Below are 19,238 nucleotides of genomic sequence, written 5' to 3' on the forward strand. Positions count from 1 at the left end.
AGAAACACGTCAAGACACATATTAACCAAACTATCAAAAATTAAATACAAACAAAAAATATTAAAAGCAGCAAGGGGAAAAAAGACAAATAACATACAAGGGCATCCCCATAGGGTTAACAGCTGATATTTCAGCAGAAACTCTGCAAGCCAGAAGGGAGTGGCAGGACATACTTAAAGTGATGAAAGGGAAAAACCTACAACCAAGATTACTCTACCCAGCAAGGATCTCATTCAGATTCGACGGAGAAATTAAAACTTTTACAGACAAGCAAAAGCTAAGAGAATTCAGCACCACCAAATCAGCTTTACAACACATGCTAAAGGAACTTCTCTAGGCAGGAAACACAAGAGAAGGAAAAGACCTACAATAACAAACCCAAAACAATCAAGAAAATGGTAATAGGAACACACATATCAATAATTACCTTACATGTAAATGGATTAAATGCTCCAACCAAAAGACAGACACTGGCTGAATGGATACAAACACAAGACCCATATATATGCTGTCTACAAGAGGCCCACGTCAGACCTAGGGACACATACAGACTGAAAGTGAAGGGATGGAAAAAGATAGTCCATGGAAATGGGAATCAAAAGAAAGCTGAAGTAGCAATTCTCATATCAGACAAAATAGACTTTAAAATAGAGACTATTACAAGACATAAAGAAGGACACTACATAATGATCAAGGGACCAATCCAAGAAGAAGATATAACAATTGTAAATATTTATGCACTCAACACAGGATCACCTCAATATATAAGGCAAATGCTAACAGCCCTAAAAGGGGAAATCGACAGTAACACAATCATAGTAGGGGACTTTAACACCCCACTTTCACCAGTGGACATATCACCCAAACTGAAAATAGATAAGGAAACACAGCTTTAAATGACACATTAAACTAGATGGACTTATTTGATATTTATAGGACATTCCATCCAAAAACAAGAGAATACACTTTCTTCTCAAGTGCTCGTGGAACATTCTCCAAATCAAACCTTAGTAAATTTAAGAAAACTGAAATTGTATAAAGTATTTTTTCTGACCACACGCTATGAGACTAGACATCATTTAGAGGAAAAAATCTGTAAAAAATACATTCACATGGAGGCTAAACAAAACACTACTTAATAACCAAGAGATCACTGAAGAAATCAAAGAGAAAATCAAAAAATACCTAGAAACAAATGACAATGAAAACAAGATGACCCAAAACCTATGGGATGCAGCAAAAGCAGTTCAAAGAGCGAAGTTTATAGCAATACAAGCAATACCTCAAGAAACAAGAAACATCACAAATAAGCAACCTAAACTTACACCTAAGGAAATTAGAGAAAGAAGAACAAAAAAAACCCAAAAGTTAGCAGAAGGAAAGAAATCATACAGATCAGATCAGAAATAAATGAAAAAGAAATGAAGGAAATGATAGCAAAGATCAATAAAACTAAAAGCTGGTTCTTTGAGAAGATAAACACAATTGATAAACCATTAGCCAGACTCCTCAAGAAAAAAAGGGAGAAGACTCAAATCAATAGAATTAGAAATGAAAAAGTAGAAATAACAACTGACACTGCAGAAATACAAAGGATCCTGAGAGATTACTACAAGCAACTATATGCCAATAAAATGAACAACCTGGAAGAAATGGACAAATTCTTAGAAAAGCACAACCTTCTGAGAATGAACCAGGCAGAAATAGAAAATATAAACAGACCAATCACAGGCACTGAAATTGAAACTGTGACTAAAAATCTGCCAACAAACAAAAGCCCAGGACCAGATGGCTTCACAGGTGAATTCTATCAAACATTTAGAGAAGAGCTAACACCTGTCCTTCTCAAACTCTTCCAAAACACAGCAGAAGGAGGAACACTCCCAAACTCCTTCTACGAGGCCACCATCACCCTGATACCAAAACCAGCCAAAGATGTCACAAAGAAAGAAAACTACAGGCCAATAACCCTGATGAACATAGATGCAAAAATCCTCAACAAAATACTAGCAAACAGAATCCAACAGCACATTAAAAGGATCATACACCATGATCAAGTGGGGTTATCCCAGGAATGCAAGGATTCTTCAATATATGCAAATCAATCAATGTGATAAACCATATTAACAAATTGAAGGAGAAAAACCATATGATCATCTCAATAGATGCAGAAAAAGCTTCTGACAAAATTTAACACCCATTTATGACAAAAACCCTCCAGAAAGTAGGCATAGAGGGAACTTACCTCAACCTAATAAAGGCCATATATGACAAACCCACAGCCAATATCATTCTCAATGGTGAAAAACTGAAACCATTTCCACTAAGATCAGGAACAAGACAAGGTTGCCCACTCTCACCACTATTATTCAACATAGTTTTGGAAGTTTTAGTCACAGCAATCAGAGAAGAAAAAGAAATAAAAGGAAACCAAATCAAAAAAGAAGAAGTAAAGCTGTCACTGTTTGTAGATGACATGATACTATACATAGAGAACCCTAAAGATGCTACCAGAAAACTACTAGAGCTAATCAATGAATTTGGTAAAGTAGCAGGATACAAAATTAATGCACAGAAATCTCTTGCATTCTTATACACTAATGATGAAAAATCTGAAAGAGCAATTAAGGAAACACTCCCATTTACCATGGCAACAAAAAGAATAAAATACCTAGGATCAACCCACCTAAGGAGACAAAAGACCTGTATGCAGAAAACTATAAGATACTGATGAAAGAAATTAAAGATGATACAAACATATGGAGAGATATACCATGTCCTTGGATTGTAAGGTTCAACACTGTGAAAATGACTATACTAGTCAAAGCAATCTACAGATTCAATGCAATCCCTATCAAACTACCAATGGCATTTTTCACAGAACTAGAACAAAAAATTTCACAATTTGTATGGAAACACAAAAGACCCCGAATAGCCAAAGCAATCTTGAGAAAGAAAAACAAAGCTGGAGGAATCATGCTCCCGGACTTCAGAGTATATTACAAAGCTACAGTAATCAAGACAGTGTGGTACTGGCACAAAAACAGAAATATAGATCAATGGAACAGGATAGAAAAGCCCAGAGATAAACCCATGCACATATGGTCACCTCATTTTTGATAAAGGAGGCAAGAATATACAATGGACAAAAGACAGCCTCTTCAATAAGTGGTGCTGGGAAAACTGGACAGCTGCATGTAAGAGAGTGAAATTAGAACACTCCCTAAAACCATACACAAAAATAAACTCAAAATGGATTATAGACCTAAATGTAAGGCCAAAACAATCAAACTCTTAGAGGAAAACATAGGCAGAACACTCTATGACATAAATCACAGCAAGATCCTTTTTGACCCACCTCCTAGAGAAATGGAAATAAAAACAAAAATAAACAAATGGGACCAAATGAAACTTAAAAGCTTTTGCATAGCAAATGAAACCGTAAACAAGACGAAAAGACAAACCTCAGAATGGGAGAAAATATTTGCAAATGAAGCAACTGACAAAGGATTAATCTCCAAAATTTACAACTCAATATGCAACTTATGCATAAGTTGCAAGCTTATGCAACTCAATATCAAAAAAACAAACAACCCAATCCAAAAATGGGCAGAAGACCTAAACAGACATTTCTCTAAAGAAGATTTACAGATTGCCAACAAACACATGAAAGAAAACTGAACACACTAATCATTAGAGAAATGCAAATCAAAACTACAATCAGGTATCACCTTACACCAGTCAGAATGGCCATCATCAAAAAATCTACAAACAATAAATGCTGGAGAGGGTGTGCAGAAAAGCGGACCCTCTTGCACTGTTGGTGGGAATGTAAATTGATACAGCCACTATGGAGAACTGCATGGAGGTTCCTTAAAAAACTAAAAATAGAACTACCATACGACCCAGCAATCCCACTACTGGGCATATACCCTGAGAAAACCATAATTCAAAAAGAGTCATGTACCACAATGTTCATTGCAGCTCCATTTACAATAGCCAGGACATGGAAGCAACCTAAGTGCCCATCGACAGATGAATGGATAAAGAAGATGTGGCATATATATATACAATGGAATATTACTCAGCCATAAAAAGAAACGAAATTGAGTTATTTGTAGTGAGGTGGATGGACCTAGATTCTGTCATACAGAGTGAAGTAAGTCAGAAAGAGAAAAACAAATACCGTATGCTAACACATATATATGGACTCTAAAAAAGAAAAAATGGTTATGAAGAACCTAGGGGCAGGACAGGAATAAAGATGCAGACGTAGAGAATGGACTTGAGGACATGGGGAGGCGGAAGGGTAAACTGGGACGAAGTGAGAGTGTGGCATGTACTTATATATACTACCAAATGTAAAATAGATAGATAAAATGTAAAATAGATAGCTAGTGGGAAGCAGCCTCATAGCACAGGGAGATCAGTTGGGTGCTCTGTGACCACCTAGAGGGGTGGGATAGGGAGGGTGGGAGGGAGACGCAAGAGGGAGGAGATATGGGGATATATGTTTATGTATAGCTGATTCACTTTGTTACAAAGCAGAAACTAACAGACCATTGTAAAGCAATTATACTCCAATAAAGATGTTTAAAAAAAAAAAAAGGAAAGAAAATGAAAGAAAGTCATCTCTATCAGTTGTCTATTGCTAGGTAACAAAGTACCACAAAATTAGTAGTTAAATATACACATACACAGACTCACACTTATAATCTCACAGTGTCTGTGGGTAAGTTTAGCTGGGACCTCTGCCATTTAGGGTTTCACAAGGAGAAAATCAAGGTATAGCCTGGGATGCACCTTCATCTGGAAGCTAAGATGAAAAAGAATCTACTTGCATTCTCACTCAGATTATAGGCAGAATCAATTTCCTTGTGTGTGTAGAATTGAAGACATGGACTTCTTACAATCTGTGGGCTGGAGGTTGCTTTCTCCTAGAAGCTGCCTACAGTTCCTAGAGGCACCCCCAGTCCTCAGAGACTGCCCACAGATTTTTGCCTTGTGAACTTCATCATATGGTGGCTTCCTTCAGCAAACAGCAAGGGGAGTCTCTAGAGCAGGTGTGTTAGCAAGATGGTCTCACGGAATATAACGTAAGCATGAGAGGGGCATCCTATGTGGGCTCTCACCTTTGTCATATTCTATTGCTTAGAGGCGAGACACAGGTCCTACTCACACTCAAGGGGAGGGGAGCACTGAGACATGAACACTGGGAGGAGGGGTTACGAAGACCCACCTTACAGTATGCTTGCCAAGTTCTCTCTAAAAACAAATTTTAGTGGAGTCTGATTTTCCTCAGTTAAGAATCAGTTAATTCTTAATTTTAAACTTGAAGTGTAATTGAATTTTTAAAAGGAGGTTAAATATATCCACTTTTTAAACCTTTGAAGATAACTTTGAAAGAAAGTTACTACATTACCCTATAGGAGAGCAAATGTATATATATAAATATTTTTAAATATATAAATATATATAATATATAAAAATATATGATATATATAATAAAATATATATGTAAAAGATCTATATAAATATATATATATAATATATAAATATATTTTTAAAAGGAGACATTGAGAAAGTTTTACTTGCTTACAAATGTATATACACATTTTGATATGTAGGCATATTTAAAGTAAAAATGTAAAAAGTAGTTATGTATTTGTTCATTTTTTTAGATTCAAAATGCATTGTTTATCACATCTGCCAATATTTCATTTTTACAGAGGCAAACTCACCATCCAAATTAATAGCAGTAATTAGCAGTTTGGGTTTCTCACCACAGGCAAATGTCTGACTTTTAGAGTTACAAATGAGCATTTAGGGACTGAAGCAGGAGGCAATACAGTCTCTGGGAACAGAATGATTATTTAACATAATTTTATAAAGAATAAGATATCCATATTAATTCCTACTTAAATATAGACTACATAAATTCTTCATATTCCATTTTATTAAAATTTTATTTAATATTAACTAACGTGATGAGTACTTCTGAAAATTTTTATTTGATAATTTTGCTTGATTTCTATTCTGCTGATATAGAGTTTATGAATCTTACTCCAATGAATTTAGGTGGGAAAGTCTCTTAATTAATTATAGTTACTGATTCAGAAACTCACTCTGCTTAACCTGAAAGAGAGCTTTAATATGTTAATTGATTAATTGACACGGTTCCTAATATAAAAAGATTTTAATAACTATCTGGGGATTATATTGATGGATGGAAGAATGAGTGAAAAAATCAATTTGTGGAAATATCTTTGATATTTGATTTATTGCATTGATGAGATTACTTTCGACAATTTACTATAGTGACCCTATTACTAAATTGCAACACCTTGGAGAAATTAATTAGCCTTATTGACCCTCAGTATAACATATTCAGTAATTATTACCTAACAGGGTTGATTTGTAAGGAACTATGATTTGTAATAACTATTCTTATTATAGGGAAGCCTCAAAAACGTTGCCTACTTCATATCTGCCCCTCACCCTCTATCACGTATATAAATTAGTTCACAGGAATTAGAAATGTAAGAGCGCAGATCATTATAACTTTTTATTTTGAAATAATTTCAAACACCAGAGAATCTGTAATAATATCACACAGATTGTTTATCATATCAGCTATATGTTTCATATTTACAAAGTGAAACCACCTTCTAAATTAATAGTAGTAGGTAGAGCTATCGGAATTCGCCAATTAAAAAAAAAACACTCAAACATGAGTTTCAGATAAACAACAAAGAATTTATTCAGAATAATTGTGTCACTGCAATATTTGGAACATATTTATACTAAAAAACATTTTTTCTTTGTTTGAAATTCCAATTTTACTGGGTGCCCTGAATTTTATCTAGCCCCCCTGCATACCCAACAGCCAGATTCCCTAATTGTTAATATTTGCCACATTCCTTTATCAGTCTCTCCATCTCTATTTCTCTTCCTCTTCTGTCTCTGAATATTTACCTATGTGCACAACATAACATACACGTGTGATTTTTTACGCAAACCATTTGAGAGTTTGCACACTCATGCTCCTTTTCCTGTATATATTCCAAGGTTATATTCTAAGAGCAGGGATATTCTCTTACATAATGACAGAAAATTACAAAAATCATGAAATTTAATGTTGAATACATGCTACTGATTAATATGCAGTCCATGTTCTGATTTCACAGTTTGTCACAACGCTGCTTTTTAGATAATTTCTAACCCATCGTTCAATTCAGGATCACAGACTGCTTTTATTTATCATAATTATTTATTCACCTGTAACCTTAAACATTCCTCAGCCTTTTTGTGACTCATGGTATTGTAATTTTTGGAGGAATTAAGGCCAGTTGTTTTGTATAATGTCCCTCAACATGGGTTCGTTTGATGTTTCCTTATGACTAGATTAAGGTTATGCATCTGTAGCAGGGATACCACAGAAATGATGCTGTCCTGCTAAATGCAACAGGGCATGAAGCATATAATGTTAGTTTTTCTCTACAGTGATGGTGGTAACTGCGAACACTTGATTAGGGTGATGCCTATCAGATTTCTCACCTGTTGGAAAATTAGCATTTTATTCTCTTTGAAACTGAATGAGCATTTTGTGGAGAGATTTTGAAACCAGGTAAATATCCTGTTTCTCATCTAACTTTCACCCACTAGATTTAGCCTCAACTGATCATAATTGCCTAAATAAATTGTAACTATGATGGCTGCAACCTGGTAACTTTTTTTTAACACTATTACTCTTGCTACATTTATTACAAAGCATTCTACAGTAAGAAAGAATATTTTCTTCTCTCGTTTATAAGTGCTTGAACTTAAGAATGCATTTGTGTGCATATATTATAGTGTCTATAATGTTACATACCAATGTTTACTTCTTGACCTCCCATAACATTCATTAACAAGAAGCATCATTCTTTCCTTTGTGCCATTTTGTTCCAAATTATATTTCATGCGAAATTATAATTTATTCCTTATGCTCTTCTGGTTCATATTTTTGGAGGATAATGCATTCCTCTTTAATATAGAATTAATTATATCTGTTTGTAAATTTCTTCTTGTTTTAAAGCACTGTATATCATAAAGTCCATCTGTCACTTTTTTCATATACTAAATTTCCATATGTATTTGGGTCTATTTCATGACTTTTTTAATTTTTTTATTTTTTTTATTTTTTTTCTTAACATCTTCATTGGAGTATAATTGCTTTACAATGGTGTGTTAGTTTCTGTTGTATAACAAAGTGAATCAGCTATACAAACACATATATCCCCGTATTTCCCCCATCTTGCATCTCCCTCCCACCCTCCCTATCCCACCCCTCTAGGTGGTCACAAAGCAACCGAGCTGATCTCCCTGTGCTATGTGGCTGCTTCCCACTAGCTATCTATTTTACATTTGGTAGTGTATATATGGCCATGCCACACTCTCACTTCGTCCCAGCTTACCCTTCCACCTCCCCATGTCCTCAATCCATTCTCTACATCTGCATTTTTATTCCTGTCCTGCCCCTAGGTTCTTCAGAACCATCTCTTTTTTTTTAGATTCCATATATATGTGTTAGCATACTGTATTTTTTTTCTTTCTGACTTACTTCACTGTGTATGATAGTCTCTAGGTCCATCCCCCTAACTACAAATAACTCAATTTCGTTTCGTTTTATGGCTGAGTAATATTCCATTGTATATATCTGCCACATCTTCTTTATCCATTCATCTGTTGATGGACACTTAGGTTGCTTCCATGTCCTGGCTATTATAAATAGAGCTGTAATGAACATTGTGGTACATGACTCTTCTTGAATTATGGTGTACTTAGGGTATATGCCTAGTAGTGGGATGGCTGGGTTGTATGGTAGTTCTATTTTTAGTTTTTTAAGGAACTTCCATACTGTTCTCCATAGTAGCTGTATCAAATTACATTCCCACCAACAGTGCAAGAGGGTTCCCTTTTCTCCACACCCGCTCCAGCATTTATTGTCTGTAGATTTTTGATGATGGCCATTCTGACCAGTGTGAGGTGATACCTGATTGTAGTTTTGATTTGCATTTCTCTAATGATTTGTGATGTTGAGCATCCTTTCATGGGTTTGTTGGCAATCTGTGTATCTTCTTTGGAGAAATGTCTATTTAGGTCTTCTGCCCATTTTTGGATTGAGTTGTTTGTTTTTTTGATATTGAGCTGCATGAGCTGCTTGTATATTTTGGAGATTAATCCTTTGGCAGTTGCTTCGTTGGCAAATATTTTCTCCCATTCTGAGGGTTGTCTTTTCATTTTGTTTATGGTTTCCTTTGCTTTGCAAAAGCTTTTAAGTTTCATTAGGTCCCATATTTTTATATTTATTTTTATTTCCATTTTTGTAGTAGGTGGGTAAAAAAGGATCTTGCTGTGATGTATATCATAGAGTGTTCTGCTTATGTTTTCCTCTAAGAGTTTGATAGTGTCTGGCCTTACATTTAGGTCTTTAATCCATTTGGAGTTTATTTTTGTGTATGGTGTTAGGGAGTGTTCTAATTTCATCTTTTACATGTAGCTGTCCAGTTTTCCCAGCACCACTTATTGAAGAGGCTGTCTTTTCTCCATTGTATATTCTTGCTCCCTTTATCAAAAATAAGGTGACCATATGTGCATGGGTTTATTTCTGGGCTTTCTATCCTGTTCCATTGATCTATATTTCTGTTTTTGTGCCAGTACCACACTGTCTTGATTACTGTAGCTTTGTAGTAGTCTGAAGTCCAGAAGCCTGATTCCTCCAGCTCTGTTTTTCTTACTCAAGATTGCTTTGGCTATTCGGGGTCTTTTGTGTTTCCATACAAATTGTGAAATTTTTTGTTCTAGTTCTGTGAAAAATGGATTGCATTGAATCTGTAGATTGCTTTGGCTAGCATAGTCATTTTCACAGTGTTGATTCTTCCAATCTAAGGACATGGTCTATCTCTCCATCTGTTTGTATCATCTTTAATTTCTTTCATCAGTGTCTTATAGTTTTCTGCATACAGGCCTATTGTCTCCTTAGGTAGGTTTATTCCAACGTATTTTATTCTTTTTGTCGCCATGGTAAATGGGAGTGTTTTCTTAATTTCTCTTTCAGATTTTTCATCATTAGTGTATAGGAATGCAAGAGATTTCTGTGCATTAATTTTGTATCCTGCTACTTTACCAAATTCATTGATTAGCTCTAGTAGTTGTCAGGTAGCATCTTTAGGATTCTCTATGTATCGTATCATGCCATCTGCAAACAGTAGACAGTTTTACTTCTTCTTTTCCGATATGGATTCCTTTTATTTCTTTTTCTTCTCTGATTGCTGTGGCTAAAACTTCCAAAACTATGTTGAATAATAGTGGTGAGAGTGGGCAACCTTGTCTTGTTCCTCATTTTAGAGGAAATGCTTTCAGTTTTTCACCACTGAGAACAATGTTGGCTTGGGTTTGTCATATATGCACTTTATATGTTGAGGTAAGCTCCCTCAATGGCTACCTGCTGGAGGGTTTTTATCATAAATGGGTGTTGAATTTTGTCAAAAGCTTTTTCTGCGCCCATTGAGATGATCTATGGTTTTTATGCATCAATTTGTTAATATGGTGTATCACATTGACTGATATTTGTATATTGAAGAATCCTTGCATTCCTGGGATAAACCCCACTTGATCATGGTGTATGATCCTTTTAATGTGCTGTTGGATTCTGTTTGCTAGCATTTTGTTGAGGATTTTAGCATCTATGTTCATCAGTGATATTGGCCTGTAGTTTTCTTTTTTTCTGACATCTTTGTCTGGTTTTGGTATCAGGGTGTTGGTGCCCTCGTAGAATGAGTTTGGGAGTGTTCCTCCCTCTGCTATACTTTGGAAGGGTTTAAGAAAGATAGGGGTAGCTCTTCTCTAAATGTTTGATTCGCCTGTGAAGCCATCTGGTCCTGGGCTTTTGTTTGTTGGAAGATTTTTAATCACAGTCTCAATTTCAGTGCTTGTGATTGGTCTGTTTATAGTTTCTATCTCTTCCTGGTTCAGTCTCGGAAGGTTGTGAATGTCTAAGAATTTGTCCATTTCTTCCAGGTTGTCCATTTTATTGGCATAAAGTTGCTTGTAGTAATCTCTCAGGATCCTTTGTATTTCTGCAGTGTCAGTTGTTATTTCTCCTTTTTCATTTCTAATTCTATTGATTTCAGTCTTCTCCCTTTTTTTCTTGATGATTCTGGCTAATGGTTTATCAATTGTGTTTATCTTCTCAAAGAACCAGCTTTTAGTTTTATTGATCTTTGCTATTCTTTCCTTCATTTCTTCTTCATTTATTTCTGATCTGATCTTTATGATTTCTTTCCTTCTGCTAACTTTTGGGATTTTTTGTTCTTCTTTCTCTAATTGCTTTAGGTGTAAGGTTAGGTTGTTTATTTGTGATGTTTCTTGTTTCTTGAGGTGGGATTGTATTTCTATAAACTTCCTTCTTAGAAGTGCTTTTGCTGCATCCCATACGTTTTGGGTTGTCGTGTTTTTATTTTCATTTGTTTCTAGGTATTTTTTGACTTCCTCTTTGATTTCTTCAGTGATCTCTTGGTTATTTTGTAGTGTATTGTTTAGCCTCCATGTGTTTTAATTTTTTACAGATTTTTTCCTGCAATTGATATGAAGACTCATAGCATTGTGGTCAGAAAAGGTATTTGATACGATTTCAATTTTTTAAATTTACCATGGCTTGATTTGTGACCCAAGATATGATCTATTCTGGAGAATGTTCCACAAGCACTTGAGAAGAAAGTGTATTCTGTTGGTTTGGGATGGAATGTCCTATAAATATCAATTAAGTCCATCTTGTTTAATGTATCATTTAAAGCTTGTGTTTCCTTATTTATTTTCATTTTGGATGATCTGTCCATTGGTGAAAGTGGGGTGTTAACGTCCCCTACTATGATTGTGTAACTGTTGATTTCCCCTTTTATGGCTGTTAGCATTTGCCTTATGTATTGAGGTGCTCCTATGTTGGGTGCATAAATATTTACAATTGTTATATCTTCTTCTTGGATTGATTCCTTGATCATTATGTAGTGTCCTTCGTTGTCTCTTGTAATAGTCTTTTTTTAAAGTCTATTATGTCTGATATGAGAATTGCTAATCCAGCTTTCTGTTCATTTCCATTTGCACGGAATATCTTTTTCAATCCCCTCACTTTCAGTCTGTATGTGTCCCTAGGTCTGAAGTGGGTCTCTTGTAGACAGCATATGTACAGGTCTTGTTTTTGTATCCATTCAGCTAGTGTATGTCTTTTGGTTGGAGCATTTAATCCATTTACATTTAAGGTAATTATCAATATATATGCTCCTATTACCATTTTCTTAATTGTCTTGGGTTTGTTATTGTAGGTCTTTTCCTTCTCTTGTGTTTCCTGCATAGAGAAGTTCCTTTAGCATGTGTTGTAAAGCTGGTTTGGTGGTGCTGAACTCTCTTAGCTTTTGCTAGTCTGTAAAGGTTTTAATTTCTCCATTGAATCTGAATGAGATCCTTGCTGGATAGAGTGATCTTGGTTGTAGGTTTTTCCCTTTCATCACTTTAAATATGTCCTGCCACTCCCTTCTGGCTTGCAGAGTTTCTGCTGAAAGATCAGCTGTTAACCTTATGGGGATTCCCTTATGTGTTATTTGTTGTTTTTCCCTTGCTGCTTTTAATATTTTTTCTTTGTATTTAATTTTTGATAGTTTGATTAATACGTGTCTTGGCGTGTTTCTCCTTGGATTTATCCTGTATGGGACTCTCTGTGCTTCCTGGACTTGACTATTTCCTTTCCCATATTAGGGAAGTTTTCAAGTATAATCTCCTCAAATATTTTCTCAGTCCCTTTCTTTTTCTTTTCTTCTTCTGGGACCCCTATAATTCAAATGTTGGTGCATTTAATGTTGTCCCAGATGTCTCTGAGAGTGCCCTCAATTCTTTTCATTCTTTTTTCTTTATTCTGTTCTGCAGTAGTTATTTCCACTATTTTATCTTCAAGGTCTTTTGTCCGTTCTTCTCCCTCAGTTATTCTGCCGTTGATTCCTTCTAGAGAATTTTTACTTTCATTTATTGTGTTGTTCATCATTGTTTGTTTGCTCTTTAGTTCTTCTAGGTCCTTGTTAAACGCTCCTTGTATTTTCTCCATTCTATTTCCAAGGTTTTGGATCATATTTACTGTCAATTCTCTGAATTCTTTTTCAGGTAGACTGCTTATTTCCTCTTCATTTGTTTGGTCTGGTGGTTTTTTACCTTGCTCTTTTATCTGCTGTTTATTTCTCTGTCTTCTCATTTTGCTTAAGTTACTGTGTGTGGGGTCTCCTTTTTGCAGGCTGCAGGTTCGTAATTCCTGTTGTTTTTGGTGTCCGCCCCCAGTGGGTATGGTTGGTTCAGTGGCTAGTGTAGGCTTCCTGGTGGAGGGGACTGGTGCCTGTGTTCTGGTGGAAGAGGCTGCATCTTTTCTTTCTGGTGGGCAGGACCGCGTCCAGTACTGTGTTTTGGGGTGTGTGTGAACTTATTATGATTTTAGGGAGCCTCTCTGCTAATAAGTGGGTATGTGTTCCTGTCTTGCTAGTTGTTTGGTATAGCGTGTCCAGCACTGTAGCTTGCTGGTCGTTGAGTGGAGCTTGGTCTTAGTGTTGAGATGGAGATCTCTGGGAGAGCTTTCACTGTTTAATATTACATGGGGCTGGTAGGTCTCTGGTGGACCAATATTCTGAACTTGGCTCTCCCACCTCAGAGGCTCAGGCCTGACACCCAGCCAGAGCACCACGACCCTGTCAGCCTAACAGCCAGGTTCGAAGGAATTTTCTTGCCTTTGGGAAGTCTGAGGTCTTCTGTCAGCGTTCAGTAGGTGTTCTGTAGGAGTTGTTCCACATGTAGATGCATTTTTGTTGTATTTGTGGGCAGGAATGTGATCTCCATATCTTACTGCTCCACCATCTTAAAGGTCCCCCCTATTTCTTGACTTTTTATTCTATGGCAGAATTCTATTTTTCTCTCCATGAACCATAGGAAACTATTTGAATTTTAGCTAATTTATAGGAATATCTGATACAGATTATTTCCCTATTTTTTTATTATTTTCATTGCTAGTCTTACAATTTCCCTTTTCTATATAAAGTTTAGTGCCCATTAATCTAAGTCCATGAAAAAAATTGCTGTTATTTTTCGTTTTGGTGAGTAGTGAGATGAAATTTAGAAAGTAACTTGGATGGTACTAACATCTTTATAACATTGAGTTACCCTAAGAACAGGTGATGTTTTTCCATTTGTTTGAGTCTACTCTTTTGTCCTTGAGAAATATTTCAAACTTTTCCTCAACCGGTCCTCTATCTGGTTCTATTAATGTTTTTATGTTACTTGCATACCCTCATACCTTACTGAATTTTTTTCTTAATTGATTCTTTTGTTTTTATAAATTTATTTATTTTATTTATTTTTGTCTGCATTGGGTCTTCGTTGCTGCACACTGGCTTTCTCTAGTTGCAGCGAGCAGGGCTCTTCGTTGCAGTGCATGGCCTTTTCATTGCAGTGGCTTCTCTTGTGGTGGAGCATGGGCTCTAGGTGTGTGGGCTTCAGTAGTTGTAGCAGGTGGGCTCAGTAGTGTGGCTCACAGGCTCTCACGTGCAGGCTCAGTAGTTGTGTCGTACGGGCTTAGGTGCTTGGCAGCATGTGGGATCTTCCCGGACCAGGGCTCGAACACATGTCCCCTGCATTGGCAGATGGATTCTTAACCACTGTGCCACCAGGGAAGCCCCATTAATTGATTCTTTAGATTCCTTAGAGTTTTCCAGATATACGGCAAAAAAAAAAAAAAGATAGTTTTACTGCTTCTTTATCTGTTTTATCTATTCTTATGCCTCTAAGTCATTTCTCATGATCAATTACTTTGACTAGTATTTGCATTAAAGTGCTGATTAGTGCAGAGATTGTAGGCACAATTGCCTTGTTCTGTTTGGAAATATCACTACTGTTCCTTATTAAATAAGATGATACTGACTTTAGAAGATATGCATGTGTATGTGCATGTGTATATACACACATAATGCACATTGTGAATATACACATATAACACGTGTGTATATACACATAATACATAATGTGTCTACACAGATATATATGACATTAGTGTACATGTGTATGTGTGTGAGTCAAAATGTGGAAAGTTTTCTTAGAGTTTTAAACACTATTTCCGTTCCACTGTTTTATTCTTCAGTAATTGAAATAACATGAATGTTATTCCTTCCTTTCCTGTCTTCCTTTTCCTCTACTTTCCATTTTATCCTTTTTAATCCTTTTTTAAAATCTCATTTTTATTCTTTTGGGTTTTGTTTGTTGTTGTTCATTTCTATTATTAATTTCTGAATTTATGAATAAAGGTGGTTTTTCATATTGTTAAATGTTTTTATGAATATATTTAATTCCATGTTAACTATTATTATACAGTTTACTTCTAATTTATGATTATTGTTTCAAGGAGAATTTCCATCAGTTGGTATATGTTGACTTCCTATTTTTCTTGCTATCTTCACTGTATTGAAGTGTTTTTACAAAATTTCTAGTTTAATGGTGCTCTGTCATTGGTGCAACATCCAGTTACTTAGTGGATGTTCATCTTTGTTTTGGTGGTGTTAATGACAACAAGTTAACAACTTTACATTAAAAAGTTATTTTTCAAATACATATTCATAATGCTTAGTTTTACTTCATTTCAATTCACTCTAAAGATGAAATAATTTTTCTGAATTAGCAATGCTATTAAATTAAAATTTTAATAATTGTAAATTAATACAAACTAAGTAATGAATAGTAAAAGCATCTTTTCTCTTGTTTGTATTTTAAAAAATTGATGTAATGGGAAATAAATCTTTGTTCATTTAATGTTTAAATTAATATCCATTTAAAATTTTACAGATAAGTGCATAAAGCCTGGGAAGAAACTCAAACTGGAATATGGGCTAAAATATAATTTTCTTAAGATAATGTCAAGATTCTGTAACAAAAAAGAGGTGTTTTCCCATTTATTTTGATATATCTTAACAGTAAACCGATGTTAAACTCAGTAGGGTAATTGAGGTGCTCTTTACAAAGATGTGGGAAAATGTTAAGGACAACCAACAGGGCATGGTACTCTGAGGCCAGCCACATAAGAAAGCTATGGTACTCTGAGGCCAGCCACATGAAAAACCTATGCCACCTCTTCTGTAGGGACAAAGGGCTGGGTGGTTGTCTGAAACCTGAGGAAATTGCTAAATAGAAAGTGACAGTTGGCAGGAGCTGTGGTCATCGATAGAAGGGAACAATCAAACCAGGTGAGTTGGCAAGGATGGAGCCAGGGTAATAAGCACACTCCTCCCCTCTGTCTCACAATGCACGCAATCTGCAGAAAGATTCTGAGTGTTCATTGCAGCCTGGTATTTAATTGATATATTTTTTATTACTGGATAATTTATCTTTTAGTAACTATCAGTATTTCATTTTCCCTTAAAATATCCATCCATGTCATTTTCCTATTTTATTTTATTTTTTTACTGTTTTTTCTCAAGATTTGTATGATATATGCATACTTTAAATATCTCTATATTAACTATTATTCTGTAATAAATGTTGTAAAGCTTTTTCTTAGTTTGTCATTTGATCTTTAATTCTTTGCAGTGCCTTTGACGTACAGAAGTTATGTTTTGTAGGGCTAAGTATACTAGGGCTTATTGTATTATTTCTTCTCGGAATTTTTTTAAAAATTATAAATACCTTTCTTATCTATTTATTAGCCTAATATATTTGTAGATTTTTTTGTGATATCTACGATTTAAGTGTAAGTGTAAGTATAGATGTTTAAAAGAGCTCAGAATATTTTTTCTTGTGATGTTAGATAAGAACTCTAAGGAGTGTATATGTGCATGTGTGTTTGTGTGTGCTTATTTATATAGATAATTAGCCCAATGATTTTTTTAAAATAATCTATTCCTTTTCATTTTATTATATGCATCACATCAGAGTCTCTTTAAAGATAATGTAAATTGTTTAACCGATCTATTTATGCCAGCATCACACTGTTTTAATTATTATACATGAATCATTTTGGGCTTCTGATAAGGCAAGTCACTTTGAAGCCTGTTTCTGCTCAGCTATGCTCATCTTTTACACTGAATCTTTCATTCAGTTCCATCAATCATTTCCCACACAGAGAATGTAAATCCAATAGAGTTCCTGTGTTGAGAAACCTGGGGCGTACAGTAAGAAAATGGAACAATTTGCAGAACACTTTATGCAGACTCAAAAATGTACCTCATCCAATTTGGCAATATAAATCTCTCCACAAATTGCATTTATGTAAATTGGCTAGGGTGATCCAATCACCTGTAAGCCTCTTTAAATTGTCATTCATAAAGGCAAAGTATAAAGTGGCTTTCTATCTATCATAAAGTGTGTGTGAATAATTGTTTAGTTTGATTTCTGTATGTTTCTAATCAATGTAATATAGTTTTGAATTGAGAGTTAAAGGCAACTCAAATGAGGAAGAAAATTATTACCCAGCTTCAGATCTGATTCACATTAAAGCAAAAGTTATTTCCACACTTTTTAAAGTAAGTGCTGAAATGTCCAGAAGCTATGCCTGCTTCCATGATGAACATGTTTTCTTGTTGCACCTTGGGGAACTGGGCTCGTGAATTCACAATGTGCATCAGCTCTCTCATTCTCTGGGCCACCTGCTAATTTGCTGTAAGCAACAGAAGTGATGATGATATTTTTGTGTCTTCACCCACTAAATTACTTTCATGCCCCAAATGTCCTAATTGGTATTCTGTTCCTCAAAGCGTCCATAGTTGACTTTCATAAGGAAATGAAAATGTCGGTGGGGTTGTCCGCCTGAGCTCCCCACAGGTAGATGAGTCTTATGACACACCGGCCACCACCTCCGCTCGGAAGTGATGCCGCGCTCAGCATCACTTGATGGGGCTCCTACATTAAGACTTACAAAGCCCTCTGTCCGTCCCCGGGCCTGTGATAGCGCCTCTCCTCCGCGGCCTCCGTCGCGCCGCCCTGTACCAGTGCCTGGGTGAAGCGCTGCTGCTGTCCTGTGTCGGGCCCGCAGCCCTAGGTTCGGTGGCGGCCGACTCGGCCGTGCCGGGCCCGCTAGCAGCCCACCGCAGCCGCCGCCGCCCCGCAGCTGGGGCTCACGTCGCCCGGCCGGCGACACTACAGTGAGGCGGCGGCCGACTGCGAGGACAACCCCAACTTCTTCAAGATGGTGGAGGGCCTTCATCGACCGCGGCGCCAGCATCGTGGAGGACAAGCTGGTGGAGGACCTCAAGATCTGGGAGAGCGAAGCAAAGATCTATGAAGGGAGCATCTTGGAGGCGGACTGTGACGTACTCATCCCTGCTGCCAGCGAGAAGCAGCTGACCAAGTCCAATACACCCAGAGTCAAAGCTAAGAAGCCAAGTTTATTGCTGAAGGTGCCAACGGACTGACAACTCCAGAAGCTGATAAGATTTTCCTAGAGAGGAACATCATGGTTATTCCAGATCTCTACTTGAATGCTGGAGGAGTGACAGTATCTTACTTTGAGTGGCTGAAGAATCTAAATATGTCAGCTATGGCCGTTAGACCTTCAAATATGAAAGAGATTCTAACTACCACTTGCTCATGTCTGTTCAAGAGAGTTTGGAAAGGAAATTTGGAAAGCACGGTGGAACTATTCCCATTGTACCCACAGCAGAGTTCCAAGACAGGATATTGCGTGCCTCTGAGAAAGACATCGTGCACTCTGGCTTAGCTTACACCATGGAGTGCTCTGCCAGGCAAATCATGAGCACAGCCATGAAGTATAACCTGGGATTGGACCTGAGAACAGCTGCCTATGTCAGCGCCATCGAGAAAGTCTTCAAGGTGTACAATGAAGCTGGTGTGACCTTCTCATAGACCAGACCGGACTGCGGCTGACTTCTTCACTACCCTCTCCACCTCTTCATCTGCAGACCTATCACAAGTTTACATGTAACCACAGAAATCTCTCTCTCATGACTTAATAGATAATGGACACCATTCTCAACAAGTCAATCCAAATCAGCCCCTTAAGAAAAAAAGTTAGGGGATCATATATAAGCTAATAAGTGATAGTAGAAATTAGCTATGTCAGAGAGCCACTTGGGCATTTTGCCTTTAAATAAATTCTTTTCCCTCTGCCTGTGCTGCCTTGCTCCATGGCTGTTTCCCAGCACAGTCAGCTGTAGCCCTGGGAAAGC

The 19,238-nt window shown here is 36.5% G+C and overlaps 1 pseudogene; it reads left to right on the forward strand.

Moving 5' to 3' along the window:
* The window catches only part of LOC137752353 (glutamate dehydrogenase 1, mitochondrial-like), a 37,370-nt pseudogene extending 18,455 nt beyond the window's left edge, over positions 1-18,915 (forward strand).
* Positions 18,916-19,238: the final 323 nt, after the last annotated feature.

This window comes from Eschrichtius robustus, chromosome 19, assembly GCF_028021215.1.
Source record: "Eschrichtius robustus isolate mEscRob2 chromosome 19, mEscRob2.pri, whole genome shotgun sequence".
Taxonomy (NCBI): Eukaryota; Metazoa; Chordata; class Mammalia; order Artiodactyla; family Eschrichtiidae; genus Eschrichtius; species Eschrichtius robustus.